General features: G+C 38.0%; 1 long non-coding RNA gene across 1 annotated transcript in view; it reads right to left on the reverse strand.

The window, feature by feature from the left end:
- Positions 1 to 13744, reverse strand: part of LOC139980284 (uncharacterized) — a 39994-nt gene extending 26250 nt beyond the window's left edge. The window contains exons 1-3 of the long non-coding RNA XR_011797498.1: positions 13608 to 13744; positions 12490 to 12537; positions 11906 to 11983 (exon numbers count right to left, since the gene is read on the reverse strand). This is a non-coding gene — a long non-coding RNA (uncharacterized lncRNA). The remainder of the gene's footprint in view (positions 1 to 11905; positions 11984 to 12489; positions 12538 to 13607) is intronic.
- Between the last annotated feature and the right edge of the window lie 7469 nt (positions 13745 to 21213).

Here is a 21213-nt window from a genome sequence, read left to right on the forward strand (position 1 = left end):
AAATGTGCTTCATGGTGAATTTTCTAGCTGATAGCATGAATGTGAATGAGCTGAAGTTGTTGAAGTTGCTTTGTTTATATATTTCTGAAAGTAACATGAAATTTCATATTGATATTTTTAATGAAAATATTTGCATTTATCAGTAATAAACAGAAAGAAGACATAATGATTTTTGCTAAAGTGTCTTATCTCTGCCTCTTATGTTAAAATTGTGTTCATTGGTTGGTCCTTGTACTTCGAACATATTGCTCCCTAACTCAGCAAACCAATATTCGATCTGAAGATGCTAATTCAGACAGCTTACTGTTCTAGCAAGTTCTCGACCAATTATATTGATGAATTTGCATCTGGATGAATTTGCACTGGATGAATTTGAATCATGCCAACTATGTAAGGAGCCATTTCTTTAAACCTTGCAAGACTGTGCGAAAAATATATCATTCAGTGGTCTGCATGGTATCGAATCTCCATGATGACCACTCATGAACGACCCTTCGACCGCGGACCTGCAGTAGGCTATAGTTGCTGAAAAACCTGACGTGACATAGCGCATAGGCCGAGATATGTCATGATATTTCAAAGCAACTTACCAGATTGTCTTTTTTCTTCTATTTCTCTAAACTATTTGATGACCATATCAAGACATGGGGATCTCAAAATAAAGGATGCTGTGAAACTTTAGAGCAGCTTACAAGGCCTGGGAAGTGTTATTTCCAACGATCTAGGAGGTCTTTATAGCTGAAAATTTCCCGTATGCTGAGCGCCAACCCATATGGTGGCACTCCACTCAGGTAGTAACAAGACGCCCTCCCAGGAATTGTTCAAGCCCCCCCCCCAAGCGCCCACACCCTCCACTGGAACAATCCTGGCTACGTCACTGCATGTACTACAGGTTTATCTGATATCAAAGTGAAAGCGGCTTTCCACAAGAATAAAGAAAGCATATCTACATTTTTGTGTAACACCTACACAACTCAATCCCCACGCAAACAAGACTACCTACGTATAGTTTTCATTGAGGATTCCAATAATTCCTGCAATTTCCTACCAATAACATATGGAAAGTCACTCCTGTTATCGTGGCGGAGCTAGGGGTATTGGTAAGAGGGGGTGAGAATGGTCTGTATGGGCGCTTTCGACTTTATCTAAGCGGAGCGCCACCACAGGTTGGCGCAGAGCGTACAGGAATCTTTTGAGTAAAGATACTCCCTATATGGCCGGAAATGACCCTTTCCGGGCCTTGCTAATTTGCAGATAAACGAAGAATAAATAGGTGTCATCGCCAACAAAATGTGACAAATGTCAATAGGTAGATGAGAGCGCCATAAAAAAGTCAATACTCGCGAATAAGTAAAAAAAGTGATCAATAGCTGAAAAGGGCGCCAGCAGTCCATATTAGCCCGTTGAGGGGGGGGGGCATCCGCCCCCTGACTGTATTGACGCCCCGCTACTATTGGGAGCTCAGTGTAGGAAGAGAAGGGGGGAGGGAGGGTATTTTTTAACGGTTTGGGTGAGCGTCTGCAATGATTCGTAATGACATGTTATCACAAGCGTTCAACATGCTCAAATAAAAAGAATGAATGAGGAGGAATTCATATCACTTTTCAATCATTTTTTGAAACAAATTGAGCGAATTGATCGCTAGTAATCTTGAAATTGGTTTTATCACGGTCATTGTCATGTTTCTCATATGTACCTTTCTCATATAAAAGAATTCTGTACGTAATGTTATCAGAAATACTTTTAAAATGACACCAAAGAGATTAAAAATTCTTTTCGAATTTGTTAATAATATTGTCTTTTAAGAGACACCGTAGACACGTTGCTCGGTTGGGTTTACTGCAATAGTGGCAAATGGAGACCAATATCCGCACTTAGTGGACCTAATGTTATAGTCGTGCATTGACCTTGAACAGAGGGGCCTACCGTGAAAACGTACGGAAAATTCATCCTTTTATATCTCAGCGAGACAATTCCACTGGATACAATAATACGACTCAAAAGTCCTTAGATGTGGTTATCATAACAATCACAATAAAAGATATGTATGAAAAGCAGATTAAAGATATGATGGAAACTCAAATGTGGACCAAAAAACGATGTCCCTACGGATGCCGTTTAGTGACATTTACATAATTAGTGTGTAGTAGGTTCCGTAGCTCTTTTGTGGAAAAACTTTGTAATATGCTTAAAGTTGGTAGTTCATCCATGCTTTAGATTAATGAGAGACATAGATCATCACGTTTTATGAGAAGGGAGGCTATTTTTAAAAATCTGGGTAATAGGTACTGTAACTCTTTTCTTGGAGAAAGCTTGGAATAGGCGGATAAGGAAGAAAGTTTCGAGCTCCTTCCACGCATTAGATAAATGAGGGACCTAGTTCATCACGCTTTGCGAGGATATCTCATATATTAGGTGTAAGAGAAGCGGTGATTGTAAGGAAGGGAAGGGGAGAATGGGGGGGGGTAAATGATGTTACCAGGGGGACCTAATAATTTGTCCTAAATGAGATTTAAAAATTCATTAATGTAAGTAAATTTCATTACTGCCTGCTTTCGCTGATTTCTTTTAACCCTATAGAGCGGAGTGTGTGAGGTGCAGAAGGGTAGGGCAGGATGGGGGAGGGATGATAAATGACGATGTAACCAGGGGGCTGATAATTCGTTCAATAAGAGATTTGAATATATATATATATATATATATATATATATATATATATATATATATATATATATATATATATATATATATATATATATATATATATATATATATATATATATATATATATATATATATATATATATATGTAAGTTTATATCATTACTGCCTGCTCCCATTGATTTCTTTCAAACCTAAGTTACGCTTATCGGAAGACTATACGCCGATAACACATTAACAAGGAGATGCTTCTAATTTATTAAACTGTGTAACTTTCACTAATCTGTTTGGAAAAAAATATGCTTTTTAGTTGAAAGACTCAGTAAGGATCAATTAAGTAGAACAAAGATCGTTGCGTGCTGCGTGTAACGATGAAGTTTCCTACATTGGGATGGAAGAGTATCAGGGAGTGTAAGATTGAGTGGGAAGTTAAATGACGGTGTAACTGAGAAATTATAAAAAATCTTAGTGATAAAATCATTATTGCTTGCTCTTTGCTGGTTTAACATTAGAATAAGTGTCTCTAATCATTAGATATTCCTTTAACATACGAGGTTCGGTTGGGGAAGGGGGGGGGGTACTAGACGGATTGACGGGGAAGAAGATTGGTAGCCAGTGGCGGAGCTAGGGATATTGGTCAGAGGGGCGAGAAAGGTCTGTACGGGCGCTTTCGACTTTATCTAAGCGGAGCGCCACCACAGGTTGGCGCAGAGCGTACAGAAATCTTTTGAGTAAAGATACTCCCTATATCGCCGGAAATGACCCTTTAGGTATAGGTGTCATCGCCAACAAAATGTGACAAATGTCAATAGGTAGATGAGAGCGCAATAAAAAAGTAAATAATCGCGAATAAGTAAAAAGTGTTGAATAGCTGAAAAGGGCGCCAGCTTCCCATTTGAGTCCGCCCCCCCCCCGCCTGACTGTATGGACGCTCCGTCACTGCCTGTTATGACATTAGAAAAAAATACTGATATGAGATGAGTGTGGTATATACCTACTGACGACTGATAACAGTATTATAGTGCATGTTCTGGCCTTTTGACATCGTATGAATCTAGCAGACAACGTACAGGTACCGTCTGGTACCATTATCCGTTTTGAGTGATATTTATGGGTTCTAGGACAAAATCCCCCGGACAAAATTCCCCCAGACAATATCCCACTGACCCATACAAAGCCTGCCTGCAACAACCAGCGATGGCCCAGGTGTGACAGTCAAGGCATGGGACATTGCACTGGTTAGGGTACCGTTCAGGGGATTGGTCAGGGGACTGGTCAGGGTACTAGTGAGGGTACTGGCGAGTGTAACTGTGAGGGCTCCTGTTAGGATACCTGTGAGGGTACCGGTCAAGGTACTGGTCATGTGACTGGTCAGGGTACCGGTCATCATACTGGTCACTCTACCAGTCAGGGTTCCACTCAGAGTACTGGTTAGGGTACTGGTCAGGATACCAGTCCGGATACTGGTCAGGGGACTAGTCCGGAGTTCATTGAGGGTAATTGCAAGGCTACCTGTTAGTGTGGCCATGGGATATAGCTCCATGGTGTGACATTTGAGGGACCGGTCAAGGTACTGGTCAAATTACTGTTTATTGTACCAGTACTAGTAAGGGTACGTGTCAGAGTATGTGTCAGGGTGCCTTTCAGGATACCAGTTGGGATACCGGTCGAGGTACCGGCCGGGGTACAGTCCAGGGTACTGGTCAGGGAGGAGTACCGGTGGGGGTAACTTTCAGGCTCACTATTAAGGTACCGGTCGGGGTATGGTCGGAGTACTGGTCCGGGAACCACTGAGAGTACCAATGGAAATACTGGTGAGGGTACCGGATGACGGTACTGGATGACGATACCGGGGACCGGGATGACGCATTTTTGTAAAGAATTGATGGGATTTTTTATAGCTTGGGGAGATTTTGGCTTGGGTGGATTTTGTCCTAGGGGGATTTTGTCCAGGGGGATTTTGTTTCTGGGGGATTTTGTCCTAGGGGGACTTTGTCTGGGGGATTTTGTCCTGTCACCCTATTTAGGTATTAGTATTGGACCAAAAACAGTATTAATGTCGGCACAAAACAAACGTTAAAGAAAGCTCAAATGTTGTTTGTCCATCTCTAACATCCCTGGTGGAACCATGGAAATATTTGAAAATTGTCAGCACTGTGGCAAATCCCCAGACATTTTGATATGTTACCATTATAGTTAACAAATTGGGTAAGCCTGTTCAGGGAATGATGATAAGCAGCCCCTCCACTTTTATGTTTTTGACAAAATACTATACACTCAAAGCCAGATTTTTAAAGCAAAAAAATTATGGCTCAGGAACTAATGGTGTACTGGCAGTTTTGAACTAGAATCGACAGTGAATATTACATGAATTTCATCAGAACATAATTTAAGTAATGTATAAATGCATGCACAGTTGCAACTGTTCACTGTATGTTTATTTTTTTCACTCCTCAGAGGAATACTGCTACAAACAGTCAAACAACAAACAATTTTCAATTGATCAGGAATACAACAGAAAGTGTCCCTTTCTGTACACTACTGTGCAGTATACTGTGTTGCTGACTCAAAACATAAACAGAGATAGAGGCAGTGAATGTGATTGCTTAAAATTCATCAAAAATTGTTGACGATTTGCTTTTTTAACCTTCTACCCAGAAATCTGGCTTATTACCAAACACATACAGTAGTGGAGATTAGCATGATATTAATAGACGAGACACAATAAAAATTGTACAATCATATTCAAGCAGTTGATTGTATTTTCAATCCCAGTTTATATTTTCCACAAGATTTATTTCACATAAACCAAGATACTTGCACTATTACATGACCTCAATTTACTGACCTCTCTCATACATGAGAAACATTTTGGGAACTAACTTATACCTCAAGTATTTATCTAGACTTACCAGTATAGGAACATGTATCCAATAACGTAACCAATGCAAATTACCACAATATCATGGAGTTTCCATGCTTGGAGGGACAAAATTATACACAATACCCCTGGATTGCACAATTTCATACCTATAGTTACAAATGTTGTGGTTTTACAGTATGTTTCATTGGGCTGCACTAGGTTTCCATGACATTGGTGCTAGTTGCATGTGCCTTTGCTGTATTCACTCCCCTCAATTTTGAGGGGAAATAATTTAATTTTGTTTAAAGAATAAACTGGTTCTTGGTGTAATAAAAGACCACAAGCTTTCAGTAATTAAGCAAGGCCTAACATTGTAAACTTTTCCCATAGCATAACCCCTGAACCCCACTTGTAGAATTGTGAAACTGTGGTTCAGAAACAATGCAGTGTACCCCTGGAGATTTTGAGGGATAAAAGTTTGAAAGATTTTTATAATAGTAATCTGCTTAACAAATACCCTTAGTCCTGCACAAGTATCTGTGTGGTGGTTGTTGAAAATTACTGTACTATGGCTTGCTGATCTTGCTTGGAATACAAAATTAAAACATCTTAAAACATGAGTAATGCATTTAAGAACAGTTAAAGCAAGGTAAGGCAGCAAAATATCCAGTAACCTCAACACTTAACCATCAGGACCACTTTAGTTGTATAACAAGTTCCATGTTCTTGACAAGCAGCTGCAAATGTTCCCTAATACTTACAAAAACATGTAGTGCCACAATGTCACCAAACTAAAATATTTCAAGAAGTACATTGCAAATGAATGAGTCCATTTATACAGTTAAATATGTAGAAGACTTCCCATGAAGACTGGTCTGCATTCTCTTGGTTCTGTCTGCTTGAAGCTTATAATATTAATTTCCTCTATCTTTTATATGGTGTAACAGTGTAACATATCCTGGAACTAGTTAGTTTTCTGTTACTGCTACTACATTACTGTGCCAATCCAACAACTATTCCCAGCAACTTCCTAACTCCATTGAAAGATGTGCTGTGTCCCAGAGGATATACATGAGATGTGTGAATCTACTTCGCGATTTACAGGACATACTTTTGCTTTGCTTGGCATCGGCTTCTATGCAAGCTTTTAATTGATAAGCCCAACAAGGAGCTACTGTATACCACTATGTACAGCATGATGAAAAGCTTGGTTGATGATTGTATTCATCCCACTGTAAACTGTGTGATAATCGTGCCTGGCATTTCTAATTAGAGCATATCCTTTGCTGTATTAGCCTGTAGATCTATCCATCTGTTGGTACAAAAAGAAAAGCTTTCTCTTAAAGATATGCTGATTTGGTCCCAATTATAGCACGCGCAATATAGCTTGGAATGTTTTGCGATTACCGAATAGACCTCACATGACCTCACACTCTACAAATGAAGGAAACAATGAACTGCTTTACAAAACTAAATCTCCTGTAATTCAGCCAATATTTTAATCATCTCACAACCTTTCATATATACTATTTTCACTGTAAATTTCAATTCGTTTATCCATCCCATTTTGGGCCCATTAATTCTTGATTCATCTTGCCTTGTATACAACATAACACATTTTATTTATGCAGCCATGCATTCAATTGGAGCTGAAACAGCTCCCTACCATAGCAAGTGCTTTTAAAAGTTGCAAGTCATTCAAGCTTTACCAATTGTAAAGATTTCAAAATTTAAATATGCATGTACATTTTATGTGGACCTAGCCTGACAATTTGGTGTTGTCTTGCATTGACCTAAGATTAAAAACCAGTGAGTGGATATAGCTCTAGTGTAGTTAAATACTATGGAGATAGAGGAAAAGATACCACCACATTAACCAGATCATACAAAAGTTTTCATCCCTTCTGATTGTTTCTTTCTTCATTCCATAACTTTGGAATAAATTACCTCAGATGTTACTCGTATTTGAGATAATAGAGTCCTATGGTATCAAGTTTATGCGATGTCAAACCTACAGAATATTAACTTCTTTTTGGTTAATTCAGAAAATGTCTTCCATTTTGCTGTCAATGATGCAGTAGGTCACCACATCAGTCTGTCCCAGACGGCATCTGTGCTCTAGCTATGATTGCTGCCGTTCCAACATTGACTTTTTCACTGCATGGCAGCTACATCGTACAGTGTTATTCCCTTGGATAGTGGGCTGTTGTCATTCATCTTGAGATTGAGAATGTTGATCATCAAATTTGTCTGAGAAAACATTAACAGTGCCAATCAAATAAATATCAAATGGTCAGAGTGTAGATGTGCATTATTTCAATTTTTATCGTACACTTCTCTCCAATATATTTTGGGCCAATACAGAGCTCAGATCTTTAACACTGAATATTGCACATTTAGTCAACTTGGTATTACTTATGGATCTAAATAGACTTAACAAAATGACTTACAGTATATGCAAGGGAGGGGATAGAGGCTTTATCAAATTTTTGTGTTATATAGATTTTTGGAGGATGTTAACCTTTAATTAGGTGCACTCAGCTTTTGTAATAGTTACATTATGGAAATGTACTGACTCAATAACCTTTTGGATGCATGGCATTGTTATTTTGTACAAATTTTGGCTAGTTATAAATAAGACACTTGAAACACAATGCATCACTTGAGAGACTTAGATTAAAGGTATTCTGCATTGGCCCAAATTTGATGCTGGATTTTCTAGTATTATATCCTTTAACTGTTTTTATTGATATCCTCACTGGGATATTCAGACATCTTACAGTACAGTGGTGTTTAGAATGTCTGAGAATATATTGGAGAGTAAAGACTTCCAAGAACTTTTTGAAAAGTTCTAGCAATTATAGCATCTTTTATTCAATACAAGCTACTTGTAAGTTACATTTGCATGGTGACTTCAGTCTATAATAATCTAGGCATAGCTATTGTACAGTATAGTAAAGGCTTCATAATTGACGCACCCCCGTAATTGACGCACCTTAAATGATTACTAGCAACGATACAACAGTCCACCTAAACTTTTTTGCAGCCAAACAAAATTACATATTTCATGAGTTTGAAATCCATTTGAGGTATTTGCTGACCAAATTGTGGTATTTTTTAAGCTTTTAACACCCCCCCCCCCAGTTTTGCACATTTTTTGGCCATTTGGAAATCTTACACCCTTAAAATACCCAACATTACCTCAATATGAGAACACTACTCTCTGGGACATGACCTGTCAGAGCTTAGAGGCTCAGAGCATAGCAAACAGCATCTAAAGTCAATGGATGTATACTAAGGCCTACACTACAGTTAGCTTATCGACGAATGTGTCAATTTAGAGGTATGAAAGAACTTGACACGGCAGACATTTTGTGGTCAAATTCTGCTCAATTGTACGGTGCATAAGCACAGAACCTTAAATATTTTGAGATTAGAACATTTCTGAGGAACTACACATATGAAAAACACATACAGTTGAGTAATTTGGATTTTTCCTTGATAGATATCATTGATCAATTCCTTAAGTGCGTCAATTATAAGCCCACCATGCTACAGTATCTGGTCATGATTAGGGCAATGTACAGTAACATAATTGTCCAGCAAAATCTAAGGACATACATGATACATACATGCACAGTAGGCTAAGAAGTTAAGCTGACCTACTTGAAATCTAATTTATCTGGCAGTTGGTATTAATTTGTAGCTCAAACTACAGACCAGTTTACCCTTGACCCAATGCTAAGGTAGTGTTAGGACTTGGACTATGGCCCTAGGCTACAGCCGAACGTAGGCTAGGCCTTACAAGTTTTAGGCTAGAAGCTAGTCTAGACTATAGTATTGAAATATGGGTATGAACAAATAACGTGAAGCTGTATGCAACAACGTTATAATATCAACGTTATTAATATCACCAAACTTTATTGACTAATCTCATGGACCTTACCTGAAGTTGTTGGTGAGACGTTTTCGTTTTAACGGTACTTTTTTAAGAAAAAGTCAACAAGGAAAGAACCTGGGCACGAAAACCAAACTACCCGGCGAACGACTGACCCGATCTCAAGCCCAGTCTCCTTGCATCGAGAGGAAACAGGTACTACACATCATCTTATATTAGCCGAAACTGTTATTGGGTTGCATGCAATGCAGCCTACGGGTATGCTTTAGCGTTAGCCCTGGCGTATACAGTGTACACAGTGTAGAGCGTATACACTGAATACAGGCTACTGCCGCTGTCAAGAAAACTACGGATGCCTGTACGTCAGGTCAACTTATATACCAACTGGGGGATATACTTTGAGAGCAAGACTTAGGTTTACCGTAAGGGTTTGACCAATTGGATTTTTTCTTGCCAAATGACCCAAAAAGTAGTTAGCAACTTATAACGACTGATATGCAGTCCTAGTACCATAAGGTATACTGATGTAAAATTTCAAGTTGATCCAATCATTTCACCTCAGGTAAACCTAAGCACCAACTTGGAGAAGTAAACGTAAATACCAATCCAGTGCTATATAAATATATATATATATATATATATATATATATATATATATATATATATATATATATATATATTATATTATATATTTCGAATCCCGGTGGAGGCTGAAAGTTTTTTCACTGTTCTTGATTTTCCAACTCATTACGATTTTCATTTATATATATTCATTTGCCTTTGTCGTTTACCTCCATTGCATTAACATAAAGTCTGTTCAAAGTATCTCTTTCGAGATCCGGCTTTAGGAATCACAAATGATTTTCGAGTTGGATAGCATCATGTTTGATCTCTAGAGTAGTGCAAAATATGTCACCAAAAACAGAACTAGTATTGTTCGATATAGGTGACAAACGCCTACAGTGGAATTACGATCTTCCTTACCGGTTTCGAACCTCTGGACATACAATCAGCGTCCATAGCCTAGTGGTTAGGGTGTCCGCGTACAGAGCGGGAGGCCCGTGGTTCGAATCCCGGTGGAGGCTGAAAGTTTTTTCACTGTTCTTGATTTTCCAACTCATTACGATTTTCATTTATATATATATATATACACAGTATGTATATATATATATATATATATATGTGTGTGGGTGTGTGTGTGTGTGACCCATTTTGCAGTTTTTGGACTCATCAGGCAAAGGTAGGAATCTGACTTCAGACATTTGTGTCACAGACTGGACCACAGTGAGTGTACTGGTGTGTGAATGCGTATGAACTGGCTTTCTATCAACAAGATTAGAACAGTCAGTTTCTGAAGTAAATAGAGCATTTGTACCAATATTCTGAGATGATGCACTAAGGTTCATTGACTTTGGATTAACTTTAACATATTTCTAATACTTTTCTAGGAGCTACAGAGACTGGAAACGCAGATGGGCTGTAAAGTGAAATCTCTGGAAGTAGACATCATCTCTTTGAAGTCGCAGATTCAGTCGTTGGAGGAAGACAGAACGGGTTTGGGTACTTGATTTCTTTTTGTCTCGCTGCATTAAAGGACCTGTACTGCACTGTAAATGAACCTCAAGTTCAACCTCATCTTTGCAGCTCCCGAGTTCTATGCCTTGGGCACTGTGCCATGTAGATAATAAACACACACACATACACACAGAGCCCCAGTTAACTGTAGTGACCAGAAAATACCGGAAACTGTATCAACAATATCTATCCAGGCAGGCGAACTCCTTTCGCAGATAAATAGATACATCAAAATGTTTATTGGTAGCAAGAAGAGCCAGACTGATGAAACAGATCATTCAAACTTAGGAAGAAAAAGACAGACCAATACCATAACGGCTTCACTGTTGCTTGTTTGTTTTATAATCCATCTTGGAAACTTGAAGGAAGTCGAATTGATCCTTAAAGTACGTTCACACTGTCAGGGTCTCGATAGGGATATGGCTTTTCTTTCCGGGTTCAAGCACTTTGAGCAGTCTGGGGCTTATGCAGACTAACATGATTTCAATCACTCTTTTTACACCTGACGAAGGACCAGGGGTCCGAAAATTTGTGTAGTTATTTCTATTCTATTCTAAATATTATGTTGGATTTAAAGGCATTACATGTTGTCCTCTTCATTATATATATATATATATATATATATATATATATATATATATATATATATATATATATATATATATATATATATATATATATATACATATATGCATTTGTTGTGAGCACTTACAAAATGTATTGGGTTAACATGGCTCATGACAAAGCCCTGACAGGCTCCTCTGAAAAATATTGTCAAGTACTGGAGCAGACTATACCAGCCTTGACTACAGGGCCCTTAACTCAGTCTCTTGGTGAGATCCAGGTCAAATATCTGTGGCCAAACTCTAATTTGGCTAGGTAGACTAAAAACGATCCTGCTTTCATACCTGCTTATCACAGTATGCTTTCTTCAGCTTCCTCAAGGGTGTTGGCCTTTTGATTTTAAATTGAACGGTTGAACCTTCCTGCAAGAAAAAATATGTAAGATGGTGTTAGTAAACTAATTATCTCTCACAACATCCACTCGTACACAGGAAATTCTACTGTTTGGTACACATTAGTGATGGGAACAGGTACCAGGGGACCGACCGAAAAGAAATTACTAACCAGTACACAGTAGTACATAGTGCAAGTATGATATCGTGGAGTCGTACTTTAAAGGTGCCAAAACTGTCTTGTAAGAAATTGTAAATTGTCTTGCATCAAATTGCCTAATTTGAGCAATTGAATACAAGTATATCCCCACAAATGCTTCAAGGAATTCAATCACTCAAATCCCATTTTCACGAGTGCTGTGGTTGATGTCATTACCTCCTGATGTCAGCTTTGCATAAGTTATATTAGATATAGCTAAATAATAACTAAAATGAGTCAAACGTTGGAATGATCAGCAGGCAAATGGTTTGACAAGCTACAGTAAATGATGTTATGTTATTACATGTCTTTAATACAAAGAAAGATTGATACTCACAGAACCAATTACTCTCAGGGTGATGTGTTCTGATTCATCTTTCACATCCTACAGACAAAAAGAAACAAATTGGAGAAAGTAACATTTTTGACAAAAAAGTCAGAAAAATTATATACGCAGGTTATATGTACGCCTAGCTCAGGTATGATAAATTGCAGTGCGGTATGAGTCCGGGAACTATTGGTTCACAAAATATACTGTCATACCAGAACTTAAATTCATCACAGGGCAATGCTAAGGGCAATACAAATACAAAAAATGATATGACCGAAAGGACTGAACCCCATTTTCCACTAAACAATTCCATTTAAAGTTGAAGGGTAGGGCGTTATTTGTCAGTTCTGTGTGCCGTGTACCAGTGTCTTTCCATAAGAATCCCAAGATCATTAAAGGGCTCGAGTAGTGAGAGATGGTTTAGGAACTAGTTTGTAGATTACTTTACATTAAGTACTTTAAAAAGGAGAGAAATTACTTCATGTCAGATACAAAAAAACAAAAAGAAAGAAAAAAAAGTTAGTATTACTCTAAAACGGAGAGACAATACTCCATTACTCTTTCGGCCATGGCGGAAAGGTACATTTAAGGTATGGATTTGACCTTGGTGTACAGGCATGTATCAGGGAAGCTTTCTCTGATAAGGAAAGTATACACTGCTTCAAATGTGAAGGTTCGCTGGGTAGCCTGAATTGTAGTTAAGACAATATTAGGGAGTAGATGCACTGTACATGTTGATTGAATGAATAGTTTGAATTGTAAGTTCATAAGTGTTGATACATGATTGTCTTCAAATATATAATAGTTAGTTGAATAAATCGAATTAAATAAGGCTGATAGTTTATTAAAAAGTGCGATTCTGATTGTAGGTTTAAATGACTGATTTTGTGGATTTTTCGGGGCTTGGTATAGTTGGCATGTTCGAGCCCAACGGCAGGTTATAGGCTTCCTAGCCTATAGGCCTATATCATTGTGACTAATCGGTTAGGCCTAGCCTAACTTTTGTTAGCTTTGTTTACAAGGAACAATAAAAATATTGTTCTCGATGTTTGGTGTAGGAGTTAGACTCATATATCACATTGGGTGGTGAACTCCTCAACAGCACATGCATGGTGATACATTACCTTTTTCTGCTCAGACATTTTGACAGGATAGATGAAATAAACGCCGGCGGTTGGTTGACTGCGTGCTGACTTCCCGCACTTCGTCTTCAGGGCATACACTAGCAAGTACCAATGCCGCTTCACATGCAATAGGTCGGATCCGATCTTCGCGGTACTAGAGTATGGCGCGCCGTATGTACTACTTTATTTATGTTGTCGTCGCGGAGACTTAGGTAGTCATATTGAAGTGATCTGGATAAATCCATGTAGATTAGATTCATAGCATAAAACGGGAAATGTCATGTCAGATGCATGCTCTCTAATACGAATATGTAAGAAAGACGATAATCCAAGGTCAACGATGATATTCCGAGTTTTTAGAGCGATGATACAGGTTTATCGTTGAGGAACCTGGATTTTCGACCTGTAATACAAGTTAGGTTTAGCGGTTGATGCTACAGATTTCGCGACCGATAATCCAAGGTTTTCCATTGATAATGCAAATGTATATGGACGATAAACCTTCTTTCTTTCTTTTTTCCTAACGACAATCCAGATTTATCGTTTTTGTTGAAAACCTGAGAGATAAATTTATTGGTATATATGTCCGGGTTTTTCTACCGAAAATCGGTTTATCACCAGATAATCTTAGATTATCAGTCGAAAGCCTGGATTTTTGGCGAAAATTTTCGATGAAAAGCTGGATTATCGGCAAATACCGTTATTAACATCGTAATCCTGATATATTCGAGATATTCCAGGTTCATGGGTTGGTAATCAGGGGTTTAAACTGAAAACCGGGAACATTCATTATTAGGCATTTGACTTGCCATATGAGTATCAAGCGTAATAGATGTTCCTTCCATGGGATTCGTGATTCACATTTAAAAGGAAAGGGGACTGGGGTTGCGAATGAATTAGTTAGAATTCGTGCCCAGGCTATATATTGGGTGACTTATCCTTAAAAGTATCACAAATATACATCATGACACAAACACACTTACACACGCATGAGAGCCAAAAATACGCGACGCATCGTCAAATTGATAATAGAAATTTTTGTATATTTCTGAAACAAACAACTGTTGAACATTTAAACTATAACTGTCCCAAGATTATCAGTTTAGGAGCATATTGCGCTTAAGTATCATCCCTGCATACCATTAATTATGACCCGTTAGCTGCTCAAATTAAACATGCACCTAACATATTTTGCGCGAAAATCGTGTCGAATGTTACAAATTTAGCAAAATGATGAACGTTCTCGTCAGCAAAATGGCTAAGTATCTAACGATAAGTCATATAAACGTTATCTGTATTTCATATGTATTGTTCATGCATAAAGGTCACGTTGGGCTGCCTCAGTACTGCGCAATAAGTGTTAATTTTCGGAATTACTGACCACCCCTTATACTGTTCTAGTGTGCGAACGCCGTTTGATGCACACATCAGTCGCACATGTTCGGTTTATAGGTTTATAGGCTCCAGTTTGGCGACTACGGTTTGTCCTTAAGTTGCCAAATGGTTTCCGTTTGCTCCTTGAATCTCAAACATCGGTTGTTAAAACTTCTACCCAAATATGCTAGGTAACTCACACAATATTTGTCAGCCATATATAGTCCTTTACTGCCTCATGATTTTTGTTGACAAACTACGGTGCAATTTTACTGTTTTAAAAACTTTCCTGCATTTAAATACAGAATTTGCCCCTACACTGAAAAAATAAACTAGTCAATATTGCCACGGACTAACGTTAAATTAGTCTGTAACGTTAGTCAATGCACACGGACTAGCAAAAATCTTCGTTTCATCGCTGCTTCTTAGTTAGTTTACACTGACTAAGGAAAATATAATCGCAGCTTAGTCGGTGGGGACGGACTAAGGTATTTTAACCCATGGACTAAGAACGATACGGACACCCGATTTACGCCATAATCGTAGCTTAGTCGGTGTCGACGGACTAATGTATTTTAACCCAATTCGATTCACTTCAATTTGGAAACCGAGAGGCAACGGCAGCTTGCTGGGCTTGGTATAGTTTCATACGATCACTCTAAGCAACTTTCAACCGTAAATCACCCAAGAAGGTCTTTAGAAGAATGGAGGTATTAACTGCATCATCGGCCTACCTGTTATTCCTTTAAGTTGAAGGTAAAATTAAAGTTAATTGTTAGGCCACTGGCACTAGTACTGTATTATGGTTAGTGTAACGCTACCGTTGTCACGTTGGCGTTTCGCAATACACAAGTGCAATGACAGTGAGTAGCCTATAGGCTTCTACTGGGTACTGCAGTGCATTCTCAACACTAAAGTGTGCATCCTAAACACCAATTAACAATGTGTTATGTGTGTATTGGGCTAGATTGAACAGTGGCACATAATCTTCTTATTTATTCCCAAACAAATGCTGGAACTATAAGGCTCAATAGTTTATTTGAAGTCTACACTCATTTGGTAAAGATTTCCTGTAATTTCCCATGTGAATCTAAATGGGTAGGCTTTGTGATATTGAATAAGCAAGGCTAGACCTTCAAACGTACAGTCACAGTAGGCTGAACAAATTATGTTGGCTAGTCAACGGTATTATATGTTGCGAGCAGTCAGGATGCACGCTTCAGTTCTATTTAACCTTTTCATTTATCATTTTTTAGTATTTAATTTCCGGTCACGCCCAGGAAAAAATTGCGACATTCCTTCACGGTCGACTTGCTTACTGTAAGAAGTATTAACCGTTTTTCCCCAGGAAAGCTTGATAGTCTGAAGTTATTATAACATGTGCTTTTAGTATACTGCCAAAAGAGTAAGTTGTTGTATTTGTATTGATATTTTATGTAGAAGTAACGGAAAATTTAGTATGTTTAGTTTGGTCTAATTGCACGTTTTTTTTCTGTCCAATGTAGTGCAGGGTTCACTTGCGCGAATTCAAATTATTCTGTTTATGTATATATGTATATGCATCGATTCTTAGATTCTTATGTTTTTTGACATTTATTTGTAATTCAAGCATATCTGTTTAGTAGCAAAGTTTAAAGGTTAAGATTAATTAGTTTTCTCTTTTTGATCCTAGATTGAATGAAACTCATTGGCGTAAATAATAGATCAGATGATACAGTTTAACGCAGTTGCTAAAACTCTGGGTATTCTCTAGTCTTCGCCGGTCCATTATATACTTTAGTACTACTAGTAAGACTATATCAAAACGACCGAAGACAAACTTAGTGTAACAAAGTACTGATTCTCCTCTAGCCTAGGTCTAAACAGGCTTGTTATGTGAGCAAGCAAAATAACAACTAAAAACGATTAGGCCTATAAATAAGTTGGCTCAGTGCATTTCTGTTTCTAAAATTTTATATTTTTAAAGATCATAAAAACAAACAAAGATTTAGCCCATGTTTAATTATCTCTGTATTCTGGGCATTTGATTCTGGTTGCAATGGTGATGACACTCTCGTTCAAATTTTCAGCTTTATACAGTCTGCTTCAAACTTTGGGATTGTTTTTAGAGACTATAGTGGAAGCAAATCTCACATAACTTTGTGGTGACAACTTTATTTTATTTTTTTTCAAATGATGAATACTTTGCTGTTTCTTTCTTCCAGCAGGAATTGAAAAGCCAAATATCTAAGTCAAGGGTGAGCTTTCCTGTGATGTACGACACCAGTGTGGAGGCAACAACAGAAGAGGAGAACTGTGTTATATATGGCTTAAAGACATGTTTTAAGATGATATATTGGTACCCTTCGCAGAACAAAAGAGTTTATCCAAGAGTCCAAAAAGCAAAGGAACAAGTACCATAGAGAAAAAAGATGGAAGAGTGAGTTTAACTATTGTACCCAACTGTTTAATGATATTTAAGATACTTTTCATAACCTGTTTTAAAAAAAAACCAGTCTAGTATATCATTTACGTGCAAGCTTCATAAGTTTGGTCAAATTTTCACTAATCTGTAGAGCGGGAGTCCAGAGGGTTTGGTTAGCTGGGAAGGTAACCAATGCCTGGTACATCACAATGTTCACAGTGCATTCCTGTATATGAAACCTGATGACTGGCAAACCGACTGTGGTGGATGTGGCTGGGAGAGCAATTTTAAAGTCACCTAATAGCTAACCTAGAGCAGCTTTCATGGTAACCACATCAAAGTAAGAACAATGTGTCAGGTATGGCCCCAAGAGCAACAAATGGCCATTGCCAGTAATTATTGGTGGTGGGGTACCCCTGCCAGTGATCTATAATTGACCCCTCACGGCTGACCTAGGTCAGCTCATGAGGTAACCACTTGAAACCTACTGGAAAATGTTGGTTAGGACTTCAGATACAAGGGATGGGCATTGCCAGTAATTTTTATTGGTGGGGTACCCCTGCTAGTAGACCCCCAATATGCCCATCCCCTCATTGACCTAGGTGAGCTCATGATTTGACCAGTTGAAACCTACAGGAAAATGATAGGTATCACTTCATATGTAAGGATGGGCATTTCCAGTATTTTATATTGGTGTCCGCCCATCCCTTACATATAGAATCCTGTCAATAATTTTCCAGTAGTTTTCAACTGGTTAAATCATGAGCTGACCTAGATCAATGAGGGGGGGGGGCTTTTTGGGGGTCTACTGGCAGGGGTACCCCACTAATATAAATTACTGGAAATGCCCATCCCTTACATATATATAGAGTCCTGCCAATCATTTTCCAGTAGTTTTCAACTGGTTACCTCATGAGCTAATCTAGGTCAATGGGGGATGGGCATTTTGGGGGTCTACTGACAGGGTTACCCCACCAATGTAAATGACTGGAAATGCCCATCCCTTACATATGAAGTGATACCTATCATTTTCCAGTAATTTTTCAACTGGTTATCTCATGAGCTGACCTAAGTCAATGAGGGAATGGGCATTTTGGGGGTCTACTGGCAGGGGTACCCCCCCCCCCAATATAAATTACTGGAAATTCCCATCCCTTACATATGAAGTGATACCATTTTCCCGTAGTTTTCAACTGGTTACATCATGAGCTCATCTAGGTCAATGGGGGATGGGCATTTTGGGGGTCTACTGGCAGGGGTATCCCACCAATAAAAATTACTGGCAATGCCCATCAGTTGTATCTGAAGCCCTAACCAACATTTTCCCGTAGGTTTCAAGTGGTTACCTCATGAGCTGACCTAGGTCAGCCTTGAGGGGTCAATTATAGATCACTGGCAGGGGTACCCCACCACCAATAATTACTGGCAATGGCCATTTGTTGCTCTTGGGGCCATACCTGACATATTGTACTTACTTTGATGTGTTACCATGAAAACTGATCTAGGTTAGCTATCAGGTGACTTTAAAATTGCTCTCCCAGCCACACCCACCACAGTCGGTTTGCCAGTCGTCTGGTTTCATATACAGGAATGCACTGTGAACATTGTGATGTACAAGGCAATTGGTTACCTTCCCAGCTAACCAAACCCTCTGGGATCCCGGTCTATTGGGATCATTATTAACATGATTAACATAATTATTAAGCTTTGAGAAATAACTTGGTGTTATGCTGTGCAAAGCTAATAATAATTTGGTAAAGCTGCTATTCCTGGCTTATAATTTGAGGGACCTAGATTTAAATGTATACCTCCCAATATGTTATAAAATTTTAATGTAAATGTATGTTTATGATAATGTGAGTTATCATGTGCTATATCTGTATCTGTGCTTACACGTATATCATATTTTCTGTTCACAGGTCAATAATGGTGCAGATTTTGGCTTCCTGAAGACAAGTGGGAGGCCATTTGTAGTTAAGAGAAACACTCTTTGTTCGTGAAGACTTAACTGGTGTCGATTTGGGGTACCACTTTAAAACGAAAGTCATGAGGAACCCTTGCCCAAGATTCAACTTTGCATTATTGTGCAGTGCTATACTTTTGCGATTCATGTTTGATCCATTAACTTGTCTTAACTTTGTTGGAAAAAAAAAATCAGATTTTCAGATTTTATTTACAGTGATTTCTTCTCTATCTGTCGAAAGTCAGCCTTTTGTAGACATCAGAAGTTTTATCAGAAATAAATACTGCCAACGTACACATTATTTGTGTTTCTTCTGCTCTCTTTTCTTTCAGTGATACTAGTCAGTGAAACTAGTCGGGTTTAATTCTTTCAGTGAATTTAGTCAGTGCAACTAGTCAGTCGATACCGACTAAGAAAGGTTAGTCGGGAGAGGCACCATCCTGACTAATGTAAAACCTGCTATAAACTAGTCGGTGGCTCATATAAATTAGTCGGTAAAGACCGACTAATGTCACCAACTAATGTAACTGACTAATATACATTTACCAACTAAGAAATTGTTGATCGACTAAGCTTACGGACTAAGATGACCGACTAAGAAATCCAACTGACTAAGGAATAAATTAGTCGGTATAGCAACTGACTAAGGCTATGTTAGTCGGGAGAGGCACCAGATGGACTAACGTTTTGTTAGTCGGTGAACCAATTTAAGTTTTCAGTGTACTTGATACTACAAGTCATGATAGTTTTACTTAATCAACATGATTAAAGTAAAATCCAAACCCCTCTTTAATCGCATTCACCCTAGTTAGTAATCCTTTTAATAATGTTTAGAGAACAAGTTACAAAACTGGTATAAAAAGGTGAGTTTTGATGTTGATCTATTTCCCCATATTAACCTGTCAGCCCATTCACCAGCTGTTGTGAGTTTCGTCTCAGATGACGTGGATTCAGCATTAAGTTGAAAATGTATACTTTTAAAGTAAATTTTATTTGTAAATATGTGAAATAATTAAGTATTTTGTTAATTAATTAATGAAATGTCTTCTTTGTCGTCTATATGTAGACCTAATTCGTTTTAAGAGCCATCTAAAATAACAAAGACGCCTTTATATCATGAAAAGTTCATATTCGCGTATTTATTGTTATATAAATCGGCACATCTTAAATGTTTCTATATTCTTCGTCAACTTGCATTCTCAAAGAAGATTTTTAGTACATATTCTTATATTTAGTACATGATCATAGAACCATCTCCTAAGAGCGTATATGCCCAAATGCTAAAGGATAGTTGCGACATATTGCTAATAATTTAAGTAAAGTGTAGCATAAGTTAATCTTCGTTAGCCAAAGTAAAGATAAACTTCATATTGAAAAAGAAATGCGCTTCGTAAGAACACCAAAACATGCATACTTTGGTCTCGTTCTGCCAACACATACTTTCAATTGGTCGTTCTGCGTTCAAACGGATAGGTACAGAGTGCGTCAAAACAACGGATGCTCCTCTTGCAGTTTTTTGTTGTTGAAGATATTACTCTGTTAAAATTCTTTAAATAATTGAAGTTAACTTCTGAAGTAATTTACGCGTCACATTCAGTTTTTAAATACGAAATCCGGCAGAGAGAAACAGATCTCTTAAATTGTTTAGGAAATGAAAACTTTTTAAAGATTCTTTTGAAGTCTTATTGTCACCTTATTATGTATTGGACTTTTATACAGTACATAGGTTGTATTAGAGAACGTGTATGTATATACGTTTATGTAATATCCGGTGCGTTTGTTAATGCAGTATGCATGCGTAAAGCTTAACCAGCTCGCTTTCAAGTATATAAGGGTAGAATTAACAGGAAAGCTACCAACTCATG

The sequence above is a fragment of the Apostichopus japonicus genome, chromosome 14 (assembly GCF_037975245.1).
Source record: "Apostichopus japonicus isolate 1M-3 chromosome 14, ASM3797524v1, whole genome shotgun sequence".
In the NCBI taxonomy this organism is placed as follows: Eukaryota; Metazoa; Echinodermata; class Holothuroidea; order Aspidochirotida; family Stichopodidae; genus Apostichopus; species Apostichopus japonicus.